At 45.9% G+C, this 20,084-nt stretch overlaps 1 protein-coding gene across 2 annotated transcripts in view; it reads left to right on the forward strand.

The window, feature by feature from the left end:
* Positions 1 to 20,084, forward strand: part of MYO10 (myosin X) — a 256,083-nt gene that overhangs the window by 55,240 nt on the left and 180,759 nt on the right. The gene's annotated exons all lie outside the window — the stretch shown is intronic.

The following is a 20,084-nucleotide window of genomic DNA, read 5'->3' on the forward strand; positions in this document are numbered from 1 at the left end:
TGATCCCTGGGTTGGGAAGAAAGATCCCCTGGAGTAGGAAATGGCAAGTCGTTCCAGTTTTCTTGCCTGGGAAATCCCACGGACAGAGGAGCCTGGTGGGCTACAATCCATGGGGTCATAAAGAATCAGACATGACTGAACGACTGAGCACATATACAGACACATACATACTTAATCTACAATGTTGTGTTCGTTTCAGGCATACAGCAAAGTGATTCAGTTATATGTAAATATGTATATATTTCAGATTCTTTTCCCTTATAGATTATTAGCAGGTATTGAATACAGTTCCTTGTGGTATACAGTATGTGCTTATTGTTTATTTTATATATAGTAGTTTGTATCTGTTAATCCCGAAGGAAACCAATTTCAATGTTATACAAGTGGGTCCCTCCTTCAGAGGCACGTTAAAATTTAAGACATAAAGAAACGAAAGGAGGTTGTGCGGCAGTATTTAACATTCATTGTTTCTGAATTTTGTTTGCGAGTTGCTTTGAGAACAGACGCTTCAAGGTCAGTGTTTGTGTAGAGTGTGACTGACGGGCTACTTGGTTATCGAGACCTTGAGCAGAGATGAGCCTCTTGGTAGTACACTCCTCATTTCTGGGCTGTTTTGCAGTTTCTGAGTTCCTTTTTCATCTGAGCATCTTGAATGCTCTTCAGGATTTATCTGGTGGTGAAGATACAGGTGTGATCTGCAGTAGGGGTGGGTGCAGGGAGCGGGGGCCGAAGAGACCACCCGTCTTACAGTCACTGCTGCCCAGTCTGGGCTCTTTCTCATCAGGTTCTCAGGTAGGGTGATGTGATCTAGAAACTAAGGACCAAGTGACCTGGCCAGCATTTTTGTGTCTTGCCTTCTCCCTTTCCCCAGATGAGAGTTCGGTTCCTTTCATCCTTCTCAAGATGATGTAAAAAAGGCAAAATAACATTTAAACAGTGTATCTGGCCTGACAGAGCTTAATGGAATTCTTTTTTTTCTGATTTACTTTTAATCCCAAAGATACTTTAATTCCCCGCCCCCCCCCTTTCCTCTTAAAATATTGTGACGCAAAGCACATAATGTTAAAACTCCCATTTTAACCATGTTGAAGTGTACAGTTCAGTAGTTGTGAAGTGCATTCCCGTTGTTGGGTGGTAGGTCTCTTGAACTTTTCCATTTTGCAATAAGCTACTGAGACAGTGTATCCAGCAAAGGCTTAATTCCCCCAGTCCTTGGTAACAACCACCTTTCTATTTTCTATCTCTATGATTTTAATTCTTTTTGATACTTCTGTGAGCACAGTCATATATTTTTTGTCCTTTTTTGTTCCTGGCTTGTTTTATTTAAGGTAGCAAACTCAATATTCCAAAGATGCTTTCTATTCCTATTGAACTACGCTTTGATCAGCAGAGGCTTCTCACAAAGCGTTTCTAACAACCTCTGAGCTTACTGCCCATGTCATACATGGTCAACAGTTGGTGTCGTGTGACCCTATTGCCAGCTGGTCGATGGGCAGCCCTCAGCGTCGAAAGGGATGGTCAAGCCAACAGTTTAATTCCCTCTTGACTTGTATTTATGGACTGCGGGTTTCAGAAAGAACTAAACCAGAAAAGTATATACTTAAACATGAAAGCAACTCCCAACCTGGGAGTCTTCAATCGGCCATCAAGTCCTTGGTCTTATGCTGTCCACTCTGTCATTCCCAAGTATAACAACTGTAATTAGCTTGGTGACCCATGTAGGAAATGGTTTAAAATATGAGAAAAGTAAGACAGGTTGGAAAGACGTGGATCTGACGTGGCCCGAGAGCTGGCAGTGGCCGAAAGACTTCTCGTTTCTTTTTCTTCTGACTCCTTCTTCCTGCCCTGACAGCACAGTCTCACAGCAGAACATAACAGGCATAACCACCAAGGATTAGAAGTTCTTTACCTGGTCCTGGAGCCCAGGCCCGGCACACCCACTGTTTAACTGAACAGGGAGAGAGTCTTGAGGGAATCAGGTCAGAGATGGAGAGCGCGGCCTTGTCCTGGTCAAACACGTGGTAACTTTTACAGTGCTGGCCAATTTCAGACCAATTTGGTTATGTTCTTATTAAGATATTGGTGTTTCGGAGGGAAAGGGAGGATGGGGAGTTATTTTATGGGTCCGGAGTCCTGGTTTCAGAGAATGAAAATGTTCTGAAGATGAACCGTGATGATGGTCGCAGAGCGATGTGAATGTACTTACTGCCACTGAGCAATAAACAATGGAAAGAACTTGTTTATGGAAAAAAAAAAAAAGTGATTACAGAGAGTTTGACACCCAGATCCTTTACAAAGAACTTTTGTAAGGTGCCCTCTTTACTTTGAGAAACAAAGTATCATTTAGAAAAGATGTTATTCAGCCTTGTATTAACTTAGTGCTAGTTTTTAAGTGCTTTCAAAGGTTGCCTAGGGTTTCTCTGGTGGCTCAGACAGTAAAGAATCGGCCTGCAATGGAGGACCACCCAGGTTCGATCCCTGGGTTGGGAAGATCCCCTGGAGAAGGAAATGGCAACCCACTCCAGTATTCTTGCCTGGGGAAATCCATAGACAGAGGAGCGTGGCGGGCTAGTCCATGGGGTTGCAGAGTTGGACATGACTGAGCAATTAATGCAAAGGTCACCTGGCTAAAAGAGAATGAGAGAATGTTAGAAGATTTAGCAGTTATTCTTGGGATTGGACCCTCATGATTTTAAGTGTTGGCATGTTGTAAACAAGTCTTTTAAAGGTAATTAAAAGCATTGTGCTTCCCTGGTAGCTCAGTGGTTAAGAATCCGCCTGCCAAGCAGGAGACGTGGTTTCAATGCCTGGGTCGGGAAAATCCCCTGGAGGAGGGCATGGCAACCCACTCCAGTACTCTTGCCTGGAGAATCCCATGGATAGAGGAGCCTGGCGGACTATAGTCCATGGGGTCTCAAAAGAGTCAGACGTGACTTAGTGACTAAACAACAACAAAATGACAGTGTAGTTAGGGATCACATCACGGATAAGCCACAGGACAGGTGAAAGACACCAGCCGTGCTGGTATGAGGAGAATGGCTGCTTGTGGTTGGGAAATATTTTTATAGGGACAGAATCATATGCAGGTTTTTAACGTGCTGTACCTTCAATGTCTTTAACTGAAGTGATGATGATAAATTCTAGAAACCTGTTAGGTGATTCAGCAAGGGGTTCTGGTGATGACAAAAACACTGATGTCTTACATGCATGAGAAGAGGCTAAACAGAAGTATTTCATGAAATGTGTGTGGAAGAGTGAATTATTTCTAAGTCAAGTCTCTATGTGAGATTAAAAGACAATGTGCAACTAAATTAATAAATCCATCTATTATAAAAATTCAAAAAAATGATTACAGTAGCAGATTTTATGTGAGTGTGTATGTCTTATCACAAAGGGGTCCCTAAAATGGGACCACAGGGCCGTGGGATACATGGGAGATAATGCTGTATTGTCTTTGGTGAGAGCCCCAAAGGGCCCGTTTTCTTCTTTCATTCAGCTTCTTACAACAGTCTGGAATTCTTCCCCTGCCAACATTTAAATAAATTTTAAATTAAAAAGATATCAGTGTTTGAGATCAAATGGTAATAGGCAAAAGCTATCTAATGGGTATTTTCTGTATCTTTATTAACAATTTCAGTAAAATTTTTATGCTACCAAAATATGACCTCCCAGAATCCATAAACTTTCAGACTGTTAGCTGAGTCGTCCTTTGGTTTAGAGCAGTGCCTCTCAAACCTTACATACAGGAATCACTCTTGTTCCTGATGCAGATTCTGGTTGGCAGGTCGGGGGGCGGGGGTTGGTGGTGCTGAGAGTCTGCATTTCTCACCAGCTTCCTGGTGGCGTGGATGCTGCTGGTCCAAGCAGCATTTGGAGTGGATTTACGAGACATTGTGGTGAACTGCCTTAGGGTCGTCGTTTCTGCAGTGAGGAGTGGGAAGTGCTTTTTCCTCCTACATCAAGGGTTTCCAACCTCTGGGTCATGGACTGGTGCTGGTTAGTGGCCTGTTAGAAACTGGGCCGCACGGCAGGTGAGTGGTGGGTGAATGAGTGATGCTTCGTCTGCATTGACAACCACTCCCAGGGCCTGCGTCACCGCCTGAGCCCCGCCTTGAGACACTTGCCCTTTCTGTGTGTGTGTCTGTGAATCACTTGGTCCTGTCTGACTCTTTGAGACCCCATGGGTGTAGCCCACTAGGCTCCTCTGTCCATGGGATTTTCCAGGCAAGAATACTGGAGTGGGTTGCTGTTGCCTTCTCCAGGGTGTCCTCCCAACCCAGGAGGACTGAACCCAGGTTTCCTGCGTTGCAGGCAGATTCTTCACTCTCTGAGTCCCCAGGGAAGCCCCTTTTCCCTATGTGTACCCCCTAATTCTGGCAGTTACTTCACCTGAAGTGTGGCCTGGGATCGTGCTGACTGCAGTGAAGCAATGCTCAGGTGGATTAAAGAGCAGTTTTCAAAATCCTGTTTTCATGTTGGAAGCCAAGCAGAGCCACTAATAACTAAATCCTGAGATGGGCCGTGGGGTAGGTCGGAGATAGTACTATGTTGTTTTGGTGAGAGCCCTGAAGGGCCCCTTTTCTTCTTTCATTCAGTCTCTGAAGATTTTGCACATGTGCTCAGCTGTTCTATGCCCCGCCCAGGGAGATAACTTTTATATTAATCTAGAATTCCATCCCAAGCCAAAGCTTAAACTACTGTAGGTTGGTTCCAGGAATACAGAGGACCAAAGCATTCCCAGTTGACTCATAACTTATGTTATACTCACCGTGAAGTATTTGCAGATGGAAAAAGAAGCATGCAGGCGACATGCGAACACGCTGTGTTGAAAAAATACATAGTTGTGGCCTCCGGAGGAGGAAGCACGTGGGCAGGTCAGCACGTGCTCCAGAAATGAGCAATGACTTGTCTGTTTGCACAGCAGACCTCGGACAGAGATGTAGGAAAAGAGCACCACGGTTCCCAGTTTCTACAGGAAGCGGATCTGGCTACAGGATCGACTCTGGTGAAGAGAATCAGATGGAAGCTGGCACTAAATGTGTGTCTTTTCCACTGCGTTCACCAGGCACGCTGGGCAATCCAGGAAGCATCCTTTTGGAACAGTGTAGAATTGACTGATAAAAAATAAAAGCAAAGAGAAGCAGCTTCATAGAGCAGAAATTGTATGAAAAATAACAACAAAAAAAATGCAAGGAAAAAAAATCACTACACACACTCATCATCAAATTTCACAAAATTAGGCCCATAGATTTTTCACTTTGAGAGTCAACTGTTTTATTATCTGTCCTGAAAAGAGCCTAATTTGATAGCTCTGAAATAACTTAGAGTGATAGCAGTTTACCTGATTAGATTTTAAGGGAGTTCTTAAACTTGCCCCGGTCAACTTCATCAAGACTTTATAACTCTCTGCAACCATCCTGTTGTCTGTTTTGCCTGCCTTGTCCCTCTGTGGGGTCTTCTGGAGTATTTTGCTGGCTGGGGAATTTGTCATCCCAATCAACAAGTAAATGCCATCCTCTGAAAGCGTGAAAGCATTAGTCTAAGGTCAGTTGTGTCTGACTCTTTGCGACCCCATGGACTGTAGCCCACCAGGCTCCTCTGTCCGTGGAATTCTCCAGGCAACAATACTGGGGTGGGTTGCCGTGCCCTTCTCTGTGCCCTTCGCTTATTTGCACCAAGTCGAAACAGAGTTGGTTTTAAATGTTGTTCTTCTCATTTTATTAATTGACAAAATGGCCATTAGACTGACTGGTACTTTCAAGTTGTACCACCTCCCTCCACCCCGCCCAGATGGACTTCCTCAGGCCAGAGAGGAAACATCACCCGCATTATTAATAATCATATCTCCCGTTTAATGCCATCTCTAACCTTTTGGGTTTGACTTTCACTTTGACTTGTTGGAATTAATACTATGGGCCTCAGTTCAGTTCAGTCGCTCAGTCGAGTCAGACTCTTTGCAACCCCATGGACTGCAGCACACCAGGCTTCCCTATCCATCACCAACTCCTGGAGTTTACCTAGACTCATCTCCATTGAGTCAGCGATGCCATCCAATAGTGGCATCACTGTGGACCTAATTTTGTGACATTTGATGATGAGTGTGCGTAGTGATATTTTTCCTTGCATTTTTTTGGTTGTTATTTTTCATGCAATTTCTGCTCTGTGCAGCTGCTTTTCTTTGCCTTTTTCACTCCTTCACTTTGCCCCCACTGGTGCCTTTTTGTGTCCCTTGAATGGCATGTAGATGTGGCAGCTTTGGGACCCTGGCACACCCCATATGAGCCCTCTCCGTGGAGCAGAGGAATCTCCCCCAAGCCTGTGGAGGGCTGGAAACTTGACCGTGGGACCCCCCCAGCAGGTCTCCCATCTCACAGTGTGAATGTCAGCCTGAAGCTGCACCGATTGTTAGGAATCAGACAGCTAGCACTCGGTGATTTCACCTTGAGCTTGGGAACAGGTCAGATCTGCCTTTGGAAGGGAAGTGATGGAGCCTCCATCTTTTAACCGAGTTAGGAGTTTGATCTGCGAGGAAGCTGCCTGCGCATGTGGGCCCCCGGGAGCCCAGGAACACCCACCCTTGTCAGCAGCTGCAGAAGTGGCATTCCTGGCTTCGCAGGCAGAACCAGCTGTTGGCTGAGGCAGCTGCCGGGTAAATAGATCTTGCCCGCCAGCCCCTTCTCCAAGAGTGCCTGGGGAGGGAATGAGCTGCAGTTGGCTCAGCACCCCCAAGTCAGGTGGGGCCATCTGGGGTCCCCCCGGGCAGCTCCGGAACCAGCAGGGAGACAACTAACCTTAGGAGAAGAAGGAGCTTGGGGAACGCTAATGATGCAGAAGCGGTGTCTTTCAGATGCTTTCAGTGACTCTCAGAGCCAGAGTCTGGGACCACAGGGCAGATTTCTTTCTGTGGCCGGCACAGGACTCCCTTGCTTTTACATTATCTTTAAAAAAACAAAATGTATATTCTAGCCCCTTCTCAACCTTTTCCCTCCTTTTTCATAAAAAGAAGCATCCTCATATTAATGCACTGAATAGGGGGAAGCTTTTGAGGAGCAACTTTTTTTTTTTTTTCTCTTGAAAGAAACATATTTTCCCTCATCTTAGCCTCTCAAGTCTGAGGTGGCCCTTGTATTGTAGCCGGTGCTTTTGGCCAGATTAACCTGTGGGTTTGGTTGAACCATAGGAAGTTGCCATCTCTGTAGGACAAAAGAGTTGAATATTGGCAGTTTTCTGTGGTTGAGCCTAATAGTGTGGTGTGTGTGTCTGCGCACTTGTGAACACTCAGTCATGTCTGACTCTGCGACCCCTCTGTTTGAGCCTAAGAGTGTGTGTGTGTATGTGTGCATGCTCAGTCAGTCATGTCTGACTCTTTGTAACCCCATGGAGTGTAGCCCACCAGGCTCCTCTGTCCATGGAATTTTCTAGGCAAGGATACTGGAGTAGGCTGCCCTCTATTTTAACTGTGTGTTTTAGCTTACCAATGTGTTTGATTTAAAGATAGAATTTTTCTGATGACAGACAGTAAGTTGAACAAAGAAGGGTTTGTTTTGTTGGTTTTTGTTTTTTTGCAGTCCAGCTGAGAGGCAAAGCTTGTCCCTCAAAGGATATATAGCCCTGGCTTTTGGGCTTGAATTCTGTTGCATCTTGAATTCTGTTGTGTGTATGTGTTGACAGCTATGACATTTGTATTCCTTTTTGGATTTTCAGCTTTTTGGATGGGTATCTAAAATATTTGCTATGATCTCTGCTACAAATGTCCAAATCTTTAAAAAAAATTTTTCGCCTGTTTTTAAGTTGAAGTACAGTTAATTTACAATGTTGTGTTAGTTTCAAATGTACAGCAAAGTAATTTATACATGTATAGATAGTATTTTTCACATTTCTTTTCTAGGTTATCACAGATATTGAATATTCAGCATATTGAATGTATACTATATATACTATATATATAATGAATATATACCACATATATATATATATATATATATATACTATATATGTGCTATAGGTTGGCTATTTTATATAAAGTAGGGTATGTGTATGTGTTAATCCCAAGCTTCTAATTTATCCCTCCCCTCTCCCCTTTGGTAACCATAAATTCCTTCTCTTAATCTGTGAGTCTGTTTCATAAATAAGTTCATTTGTATCATTTTTTTTTTATTCCACATGACCACGATAGTTCTTGATTTTGTCTTTCTCTGCCTGACTCTTAATAAATGTCTGAATTTGAGTTGAAAGAAAAATGAATGGATAAGTCCACAATTGATCTTTTGAACTGGAACTTGGGTTTTCTTGTGTATGTGTGTTTATTGTGGTAAATATAAAATTGACTCTCTGAACTGTTGTTGAGTGTGTGATTCAGTGGTATTGATTACATTCATAATGTGTGCAACCATTACCATTATTTCCAAAATGTTTGCATCATCCTAAGCAGAAACTCTGTAACCAGTAAGCAATAACTTCCTAGCCAATTTGTTTTTAACCTACTTTCCTCTTGGATACCTTTTTTGTGCTGCTCCTGGATATAAAAGTGCGTTAAACATTCTAGTTTGTATTTGTTAAGGAATAGACACTGTCAAGAAAGAACTGCTTTATTTTGATGTGTGTTTTTTTTTTTAAATGTTTATTTTATATTGGAGTATAGTTGATTTGGGGGCTTCCCTTGTAGCTCAGTTGGGAAAGAAACTGCCTGCAGTGCAGGAGACCCGGGTTTGATACCTGGGTCGGGAAGATTCCCTGGAGAAGGAAATGTCAACCCACTCCAGTATTCTTGACTGGGGAATCTCATGGACAGAGGGGCCTGGTGGGCCACAGTCCATGGGGTCGCAAGAGTCGGACACGACTTAGCAACTAAACCACCACCACCATTGTTGGTTCACAATGTTGGGCTAGTTTCAGGTGTAGAACAGAGTGATTCAGTTGTATGTGTGCATGTGTCTGTCCTTTTCAGATTCTTTTCCCATATAGGTTATTACAGAATTCTGAGCAGAGTTCCCTGTGCTATACAGTAGGTCCTTGATGATTATGTTGTATATAGTAGTGTGTTTACGTTAATCCCTGGTGGCCCAGATGGTAAAGCCTGCAATGCGGAAGACCCGGGTCTAATCCCTGGGTCGGGAAGATCCCCTGGAGAAGGAAATGGCAACCCACTCCAGTATCCTTGCCTAGAAAATTCCATGGACTGAGGACCCTGGTAGGCTACAGTCCATGGGGTTGCAAAGAGTCAGACACGACTGGGCTACTTCACTTCACTTACGTTAATCCCAAGAAAGAAGTGTTGTCGACTTAGCTCCAGGGTCCAAGGATGGAGAATTAGATGGTGACTTGAATCTGCTGACCCCCAAAGTGCGTTTGGCGCTGACCTTGTGATGTGTGCTTGGGGGTGGACAGCCCCACCCCTGTGGTGGATGAAGGGCCCCTTTCAAGAGGAAGTTGGCTGCACAGTCAGCCAAAAACTGAGAGGAAAGAGGGAGGTGCTGGTGAAAAGTGGCAGATAATTTTTAAAAGATCAGATGTATTTGGTTTCTTTTGTTAACTTCAGAATGGGTCCATCTGTTATTCTTGGAATTCACTGCCATGAAAACAGTGCAGCTGTATTAAAAAGTCAGCGTTGAGCTGGGAAACTCTGAAATTCTCTGTGCTTTTCCCACATTTCGCTGTTTCATCCTGAAAATACCCGTCTCTGAGATGGATGTTAAACACAAGCCCATGGAGTTTCTTAGAATATACTCCAGAGACTGAACACCCCTGGGGCTTTATCTTACTTAAAGACCAAGTAAAATGCAGTTTGTCCAAATTACTTGGTTTCGCGTGGAAAAGAACAATGTTTGTAGGCCTGAAAACCATGTGATTGACTCTCTAGATTCCTTCCAAGAATCTGGTTTGGCATCTTGTGGCTCAAAGTTGGAAAGTCAGATATTTCCATTAATTTTTACTCTGGGAATATAGGAAAAAAACAATGTCTGATTGTTGGTGCACTTGGCTCTAGGGAAAAAAAAATGTGCGTATTTGTAAATCTGCATAACTCTGCTTAGACACTTGCTTCCTGTAACTTGGGAAGAGGTTGTCATTCATGCAGGCTGAGGGCTTGTGCTTCCCTTTCAAGAACCTGGTTCCTGCAGAGATGCTTCTGGACCTGCCCACCTGCACCCAGGGATGAATACCTGGACGAAGACCTTACCACGAGGTGTTTCTAACCTCTGTTTCCAAGAGGACCATTACCTTGACTTTTTATCTCTTTTTTTTTTTTTCCTGTGTCTCCTCACCAAGCTTTCTGAGAATGGGAATCTGTCATTGCTGGGTCCTTAGCGCTTCGGACTTTCTTGGTGGCTCAGATGGTAAAGGGTTCGCCTGCAATGCAGGAGACCCGTGTTTGATCCCTGGGTCAGGAAGAGCCCCTGGAGAAGGGAATAGCAACCCACGCCAGTAATCTTACCTGGAGAATTCCATGGACAGAGGAGCCTGGCGGGGGCCACAGTCCGTGGGGTCACAAAGAGCTGGACACGACTGAGCGACTAACACTTTGTTTCACTTTAGCATTTAGGAGCAGAGCTGGCCCTTGAAGGCACTTGAAGGCCGAATGCCTCTGAAGCTCTATTTGCAGTCAGCACGGAGCCAATTAGAAGGACACGTCATTAGAAGAATGTGTGCTCTGTTGAGCACATATTACATTTTTTTAAAATTTTTTATTTATTTATTTTTTTTACATATTACATTTTAAGAAGGAAGTCACAAGTCTGAAAGGACCAAAAGTGACAGAAGAAAAAAACCTCCGTGTCACAAGAGTCATGTTGGGAGTTTGGCTGGATTATTTCTGTCCTGGCCATGTACGAACCACCCTTAGGCCACACTTACATACAAGACCTTAAGAAACCCTTGTCTCTGGAGCCTGTCTCCCTGCTCCTTTAAGTGAATCCAGTTTATTTCTGACCCTTTCTGACCCTTGCTTTCAGAGCAGGCTTTTGCCTCCCCCCTGAGCCTAGATCCTTTGGACTGAACAGCCAGACCCCTCCCCGTCTGGCACCCCCATTGGGTGGGTGGATGGGTAGGGAGGGGTTGGATCTCTGTTAACAGTATTAACTGGCTCCAGTGAGCCTCTAGTTGAACACACACACACACACACACACACACACACACACACACACACACACACAATTATGCAGGAGAGAGTAAATGGTTTCTGTCTAGGGTCATGACCTTCTTTCTGTGGCTCCCTGTACAACACACACACACACACACACACACACACACACACACACACACAATTATGCAGGAGAGAGTAAATGGTTTCTGTCTAGGGTCATGACCTTCTTTCTGTGGCTCCCTGTACACACACACACACACACACACACACACACACACACACACACACACAATTATGCAGGAGAGAGTAAATGGTTTCTGTCTAGGGTCATGACCTTCTTTCTGTGGCTCCCTGTACACACACACACACACACACACACACACACACACACACACACACACACACACACACACAATTATGCAGGAGAGAGTAAATGGTTTCTGTCTAGGGACCTTCTTCTGTGGTACACACCACACCACACACACTACACACACCACACACACACCCAATTATGCAGGAGAGAGTAAATGGTTTTCTGTCTAGGGTCATGACCTTCTTTCTGTGGCTCCCTGTACACACACACACACACACACACACACACACACACACACACATTATGCAGGAGAGAGTAAATGGTTTCTGTCTAGGGTCATGACCTTCTTTCTGTGGCTCCCTGTACACACACACACACACACACACACACACACACACACACACACACACACACACAATTATGCAGGAGAGAGTAAATGGTTTCTGTCTAGGGTCATGACCTTCTTTCTGTGGCTCCCTGTCCCCGGTTGGGTCAGCTTATTGACTTTTTCCTTTGAGTCTGTTTCTCGACTTTGGCCTCCTTTTTCTTCCCCGGGTCCGCTGAATGAGCCTCCTCTCCCCATTCCTTTGGCTTGATCTGTTTATTTGGACTCAAGCCTGACTCTGACCTGGGCATCTCATCTTCCATCAACCTCTGGATTCCAGGTTCTACTCTGGGTCACTCAGCTGGCTTGTGCCTCTGTGAGCTTGTGGTATGTCCAGACCCTTCCTGTAGTCCCCGGGATTCCTGGTCCTGTGGTGCTTGTGTCCAGGCAGAAAGAGGGGCTGGCGTTTTGTACCGCTGTATCCATGGCCGCTTTCAGTGGTTTTGTACCGTTGGATCTTTGGTTGCTTTCAATTTTGTAGTTTAGGAAATCAGATTGCTCATACTCGAAGGTAAGTAGGATAGTGCCTTGCATTCTCGATACCCACAAATACCGAAAACGTTTTCATTAATGTTGGATGCTAAGCTCAGACCAAGTGGTAACTTTGGCAGAGGCACTTTCGAAAACTCAGTTTTATTTATTTATTTTTTTTGAGGCTTAACTACTATACCTTTATTATAAGTATCATTTTGTGAAAAGTGGATGTGAAGATCTTGTTTGAAACCAAAAATAGTTCAGAAAATCATCTATGGGAGGCAGACATAGCACCATTGGATGCTGGGTGTAATTTCAATAGAAAATGCAGAGGCCATTTATTAGAACAAATTTGGGCATTTCTTGGCTTGTGATGGAGATGCAAATGCATTTGAGAAATTCATTTATAGGCCTATTATTTGGAACTAGTTTTCTGAGAGACTCAGTGATATGCATGGGGAATTGGTTTCTAGTGTTCTACAGAGACCTACGGTAGTACCTGCAGGGCAAGACTCAGGAGGGTGTGACAGACCCCCCCTGCATGAACTCAGCTTCAGACACGTGCTGAGTTCTCAACCACGTTCTTCCCAAGGTCGCCTCCCTGGAGAGCTGTGGACAATGGAGTCACCCCACTTCTAAGCCATGTCCGCCTCATGAGGGTTGGCATTGAGGATGGGTAAAGGGGTGGTTAGTTGCTCAGTCATGTCCGACTCTTGAGACCCCATGGACTGTAGCCCACCAGGCTCCTCTGTCCAGGGCATTGCCCAGGCAAAAATATGGAGTGGGTTGCCGTTTCCTTCTTCGGGGGATCTTCCCAACCTGGGGATCGAATCCTGGTCTCCTGCACTGCAGGCAGATTCTTTGCTGACTGAGCCACCAGGGGTTACAGGGGAGAGGGGGCTATTTTCTGGGAGACGTCTCTCTAGCAGGCACTGTGCTGGTGCACATTACTTCTGTTTGTTCTGTTCAATCCTCGTGACTCCTGTAAGAAGGCATGGTCAGCCGTATTTATTGACATGAAGGTGGAGCTTCCATGAAATAACGTGTCCGAGAGCCGCACTTGGTCGGTGATGAGTTGACAGAGGTGGGGTTTGGATCCAGACTTGATCAACTTTCTCCTTGATGACATTACTTCTTCGGGAGGAGCATGAAGGGGGACGGGGAGATGGTATGTGATGGGGGTTGTTGGCTGTTGACCTTCTCGGGCCCCATGCCCCCCCATCCTGGCTGTTGCCCAAGGTCGTTTCTTTTCCCTCTTCAGTCCCCAGGGTTGAGTATCCTTGGCTCCTTTCTGATCATGACCTTTGTGTTTTCTCTTGAAGTTGCTCTTCAACGGTGGGTTCTCAGACCGCCTGCCAGGTCCCTCCTCCTCTGTGGTGGCTTTTTTCCTTTATTTGGTTTTATTGCTCCAGGGCAACAGAAGACCCAATGCACATCCCATTTTTTTATTTTAATGTTTCATCACCTTGTGCTGACAGTCTTGCTTCCAGGCTTCTGCCAGAGTGGTTCTCAACCTTGTGTGTGTGTGTGTGTGCGTGTGCCCGTGCACACCCTCACTCACTCAGTCATTCTCTAAATCTTTGCAACCCTGTGGACTGTAGTCCACTGGGCTCCTCTGTCCATGAAATTCTCCAGACAAAAATACAGGAGTAGGTTGCCACTTCCTACTCCAGGGGATCTCAACCCTGTTGTTGTTCAGTCGCTAAGTTGTGTCCAACTCTTTGTGACCTCATGAACAGCAGCACACCAGGCTTCCCTGTCCTTCACTATCTCCTGGAGTTTGCTCAGATTAATGCCCATTGAGTTGGTGATGCTATCTAACCACCTTGTCCTCTGTTGCCCACCTTCTCCTTTTGCCTTCAATCTTTCCCAGCTTCAGGGTCTTTTCCAATGAGTCGGCTCTTTGCATCAACCCTGACAACACCTTACATTCACTGGAAGCTTTTACCAAGAGCCCTGGCCCTGACCCCAAACTATGGACTCAGAGTCTCTGCTGGGACTTAGACCCTGGTGTGTTTTTCGCAAGCTTCCTGAGTGCCAGTTAATAATCAGGCAAGGTCAGAAGTGTTTCATAGACTGAACATCCTATCCATACAGTACGTTGACTGTTGTTGAGAAGGCATGATTTTTGCATTCTGAGCTTAGAAAACTTTGCTCGTGTTACGCATCATTTCTAGGCTTTGGTTTTTCTTATATAGCTGCTTTTCTGGACACTTAGATGGTTCTATGGAATGTCTCTGATGCCCACTTTATCTCTGTGAGTTCAGTTCCATCTGTCTGTCCGCTCGTCCACTGGGCCCTTGTCTGCAGGAGGTCCCCGAGTACACGGGCCTTCCTCTTTCTCCGGGGAACTGACCTGTTTTTGGTCTTCTCGTCTCCACCTCTCTAGTCCCACCCTCTTGTTAGAATCTCTTTTTTTGAGTGGGACGTTTGGGTTTAAATGTCGCAGACGCTAGTACGGTATCTGTCTGTGTGTGATTCTCCGATTGACTGCTGTAATCGGGGCCTTTGGTAAAGATACAGCTTCCTTGGTCCCACTTCCGATCTGCTGCATCCACGACTCTGTGTGTGGTCTAGGGGTCTGTGACTTAACAAGGATCCTGGATGATGCTGTTCACGGTGAAAGTGGAGAACCACAGACTCAGTGGGTATTGTGGCGTGAGATGAAACCTCACCCCCCACCCACACACACACCATTTGCTATCTCCTTCCTGTCGGGCTGCTCCCTGCCCTGCGAGGTCAGGGTTCCTGGGAGGACCTGGCCTTCCTGGTGCTATGACTCTGCAGACAGTTTGGTTCTTTCATGGTCTGCATCTTCCTCTTTTCTGCAGTCCTGCCTCCTTTTATTTCCGTGTCTGGAACAGAACCTGGTGTTTTTAGAGGTACCTGTCCTGGCAGTGAGACGCTGTGAAGGCGTCTCTGATTCATATTGAGAGAAATCTCAGTGGTATAGCAGTTTCCTGAAATCCTTCCACTGAGCTCCATGCATGGAGGCCATCAGTAATGGTCTTTGAGTTCAAACCACTCAGTTATGTTTCTCATGAAATCTTCCCTGTTCCTACCTCAAGGAAGGAGGAAGGGGGTTGGGGAACTGAAGGAAGGATAAGACCCTGGGATGTAGGCAAAGACAGTGTCCCTCGAAAGAGCTGCTTTTGTCCACCCCTCCAGCCCCACACCTGTCCTGTGGCTTAGATGACCCCACCTGGGCTGCATGAACTGCAGAGCAACGGAGGGGTATGTATATCCCAGGCAGCTGCCCCACCTTGGAGAGGAAGGGGGCTCATTTATAACTTCTGTGTAAGATGTGTCTGTTGCTTAGAACTGCAGTGAAGGCATGAATGACTTCCAGCTTTTATTTCAGACTGATTGCACTGCTGTCTTGAAGGTAAGGATTCAAACCACATGGGTACTTGGGAGGCATGTTGCTTGGAAGGGCATGCCTAAGCTTTCTGAGATGACCGGTATGTTCAGTATATTACTCTGAGTTGTCAGGCCATCAGTTTGTGCTGTGTGCCCATTAAACCTTGGTGTTTTTCTAAAAAGTAACCTCTAGCTTGTTTGAAGGCAGCTGTGTGTATTGAAGTTACATGTGTCATGAACACAGCCTGACTGAACCAAGTGAAGTTGGTATAATCTCTCCAGTGTTGAACTGAAGCACGGCGGCAAACTACAGTCCATGCCCACTGCCTATTTCCGTATAGCTTAAGAGCTAAGAATGGCTTTTAAATTTTTAGATGTTTGCAGAAACATCAAAAGAATGATTTTTTTTTAATGACACATGAAGATGACAAAGAAAGTCACATTTAATGAAGTTGTATTGGACACAGCCATGCCCATTCACTGGTTTGTCTAAGACTGATTTCCAGCTATAGCGGCACACAGTCCGGGAGTCAGAAAGCCTGAAGTTAACCATCTGGTCCTTGGCAGGAAAACTTAGCTGGAGGATCATTTTTCCCAGTTACTTCTGATGTGATGTTTTAGTGCTGCAGGAGGCCTTCTCGTGGATTCCAGTCCTGGCTACACGTCAGAATCGCTGGAGGGACTAGTGATGGGGACGCTTGGGCCTCTGTGCCTTGCCCAGTGGTACAGGTGAACCTGGAACCCAGTGGTACAGCTTCTCTGGAGGTGAGCTCAGGAAGCTGTACTTGAAACCAGTGCCGCCAGCCAGCAGGATTCTGTGAACCCCTAGCTACTAGATGGACCCATTGTTAAACCCCATCATATAAAAAAATTAATTATTAATCATTTGGCTGCAGTGGGTCTTGGTTGTGGGATCTTTGTTGCATCATGCGAGATCTTTTGGCATGACACAGGGCCTCTCCAGTTGTGGTGTGCGGTCGTCAGTAGTGGCAACACGTGGGCTTAGTTGCCCCATGGCACATGGGATCTTAGTTCTGGAGATCAAATCCACATCCCATGCATTTGCATGGCAGATTCTTAACCACTGGATCACCAGGGAAGTCCTCAACCCCATAATCTGGAGAGGGCGTCCCAATGGCACTAGTGGTAAAGAGCCTGCCTGCCCATGCAGGAGACGCAGGACACATGAGTTTGATCCCTGGGTCGAGAAGATCCCTGGGAGGAGGAAATAGCAACCCACTCCAGTATTCTTGCCTGGGGAATTTCATGGACCAAGGAGCCTGACAGGGTACAGTTCATGGGGTTGCAAAGAGAGGGACATGACTGAAGCGACTTAGCATGCGTGCATGAAGGGAGATGCCTTCCCCAAAAGGACAAAGATTGACAGTGGTAAAACCCTTGTTTCCTGGTACCAGGACCCCTACCTGTAGGGCGCAAGTAAGTGAAAGTGACTGAGTGAAAGTCACTCAGTTGTGTCCGACTCTTTGTGACCCCATGGACTGTTCAACCTGCCAGGCTTCTCTGTCCATGGGATTCTCCAGGCAGGAATACTGGAGTGGGTTGTCATTCCCTTCTCCAGGGGGTCTTCCCAACCCAGGGATTGAACCCGGGCCTCCTGCATTTCAGGCAGATTCTTTACCCTCTGAGCCACCTGTAGGTAGTTGGTGCTCAGAACTGAACAGGCATCAGAATCCCCTGGAGAGACTTATTAAATCACTGACTCCTAGGACTCAACCCAGAGTTTCTGGTTCAGCAAATCTCAGGTGTGACCTGAAAATCTGCATTTCTAACAAGCTCCCAGGTGCTGGTGGCTCAGACGGTAAAGCGTCTGCCTGCCACACAGGAGATCTGGGTTCGATCCCTGGGTCCAGAAGATCCCCTGGAGAAGGAAATGGCAACCCACTCCAGTATGCTTGCCTAGAAAATTCCATGGATGGAGGAGTATGGTGGGCTACGGTCCATGGGGTTGCAAAGAGTCGGACACGACTAAGCGACTTCACTCACTTCACTCACTCCCAGGCGCTGCCGATGCCACCAGTCTGGCAGGCACCCTTGGAGGGTCAACATGCAGGGCTTGGAAGGCTGTGTGTGGGTTTTTTCCTTTTAAAATCCCTGTTCTAAATAAAAACATCTAATACACAGACTTCCCCCCAAAAGCATGTTTTTTAAAAGCCCAGATGGTCACTCTCACAGTCCAAGTACCTTTTTGGACTCCTGCAGCCATAAAGGACTCATTCTTGAACAGTATCCTGGCAGAAGCTGTCTGCTGATCTTAGTTTTAAATACTAACACCTGTCAGTGGTTTAGTCTGTAACTGTATGTTTTATTTTTTTTCTGGGTTAGTGGGGAGCCACGCCCAGGCACAGCATAAATAAGAGAAGTCTGTGTTACGTGTGAAGCACATTCCCAAAGACGGTTGATTCTTAGAAGAATTTTGAAGAGGGAGTTGATTGTGCTTATACACCTTGAGAGGTTGCTGTGCAAGTTGGACAGTTCATGCTTATTTTTAATATTGAAGGGCAGATGAAATTGTGAACTTATCATTTGCCGTGCTAGGCAATTGCAACATACCGCCCTCGTTTTCTAAGTGGGGTGCCAAAGCCGGAGAAGAAAGGGAGGGTGATTCCATGTACAGAAGATGCTCTTAGACCTCCCAAGCTGTCCGTAGTCTTAGCTCTAAGGTGCTGTTTTATCCCACTGTCCATGCCGTTCTGGCGTAGGGAATATTGGACTGGTAACCAGAAAGGGGGCCTGCGCTGTGATGGGCTCAGTTGCTCAGTCATGTCCAACTCTGCAACTCCATGGGCTCTAGCCTGCCAGGCTTCTCTGTCCATGGAGCTTTCTAGGCAAGAATACTGGAGTGGGTCACTATTTCCTCCTCCAGGGGATATTCCTGACCCAGGAATCGAACCCGAGTCTCTTGTGTCTCCTGCGTTGGGAGGAGGATTCTTTACCACTGCACCACGTGGGATAAGGTGAGCAGGGTGCCAGCCAGAGAAGCATCCCTCAGGGTTGTTGCAAGTGCTGAAGCTACCTTTTCCCGAGCCCCAGGATTGATTCACCCTTCAGTTGTATACCTCAGATACCTGCCGCCTCCTACTCCCAGTCCTGATCAGAACCTCAGAGTTTAAGCAAGGCTCCCTAAGAAAGGGGCTTCCCTGGTAGCTCAGGGATAAAGAATCTGCCTGCCAGTGCAGGAGATGCAGGTTTGATCTGTGGGTTGGAAAGATCCCCTGGAGAAGGAAATGGCAACCCACTCCAGTATCCTTGCCTGGGAAATCCCATGGACAGAGGAGCCTGGCGGGCTACAGTCCACGGGTTGCAGGGTTGGACATGACTTAGCGACTAAACAACAACAACCGTAAGAAAGAGACGCACGTGCAGAATCAGATGCCTGTCTTCCCCTCCCTTTGCTTAAATGATTCCCTGATACTTTTAAAGTATTCTAATTTTGAACAGTCCTTTCTTTGATACTTTCAGATGTCTGCCTCAGTACATCTTAGTGAACTTGTTTATGATTAAATTACTGCAGTATGCACTGCCCTGTTTCATACGATGGGTTTGATTATTCCCATGAATTTTTGAGGGGGAAAATGTCCCCAAAGGGTTTCCGAGATGAAGCCTTTCTAGAGGACGTGTTCATTCTCCCATAAAACTCTTAACATTCCATTTGTAAGTTCAGCACATGGCCTGTATTAGAATTGCCAAATGCAGTGGCTTCATTTCAGAGGTTTGAGTCGGTGTTTAATCTAGCTGCTGTTTGGGTGTTCCAAGTGGGTCTTGTAATAATTTTGAAATAATTAATAGCATTTCTAGGTCTTCCAATGAGGGTAAGCGAGTAGTTAGCCCTTTGAGAAACTGAGCAAGGATTTTTGTCCTCTGCGGTGATCTTCTGTTCTGAAATGCATCCATCTTCCTGCCATGTCAGAGTTCACAGTGGGCTCGCTCCAAGCATCTGCTTTTGCTCTTGCGAAGGGAGCTGATGACAGATGTTTGCTGGCTGATGTCGAGAAGCCCCCCTTTGCTGTGACAATGGGCTGGAGCATATGCTGTCCCTGGTCGCAGAAAGCTTTTGTTAACAGAGGACTCAAAAGAGGTCGGGCCACCACGGAATATGGCCAGCATGCCTCTGGGGAGGGCAAATCCTGTCCGAATAACCTAATTTCCTTCTCGGAGCAGCAAGACACCAGGGAGATTAAAATTGCAGATTTTTCAACTTTCACTGGTTTTTTTTTTTCCCCTGATTTAAAAGCATCCAAAATTAAAATGTAAACATTGCTCATTTCAGATATTTATTAAGCTTTATTTTTTCCCCCTTTCACCAAAGGGGTTTAACTTGGCTTAGAAAAATAGTACACAGTCTCATTAACATTGGTTGGAGGCTGCTAGGGAGAGTAGGTGTCGGCATTCAGAAGTGAAAGTCACTCAGTGCCCGACTCTGTGCGACCCCATGGACTATAGCCTGCCAGCCT

This window comes from Cervus canadensis, chromosome 16 (assembly GCF_019320065.1).
Source record: "Cervus canadensis isolate Bull #8, Minnesota chromosome 16, ASM1932006v1, whole genome shotgun sequence".
Lineage (NCBI taxonomy): Eukaryota > Metazoa > Chordata > Mammalia > Artiodactyla > Cervidae > Cervus > Cervus canadensis.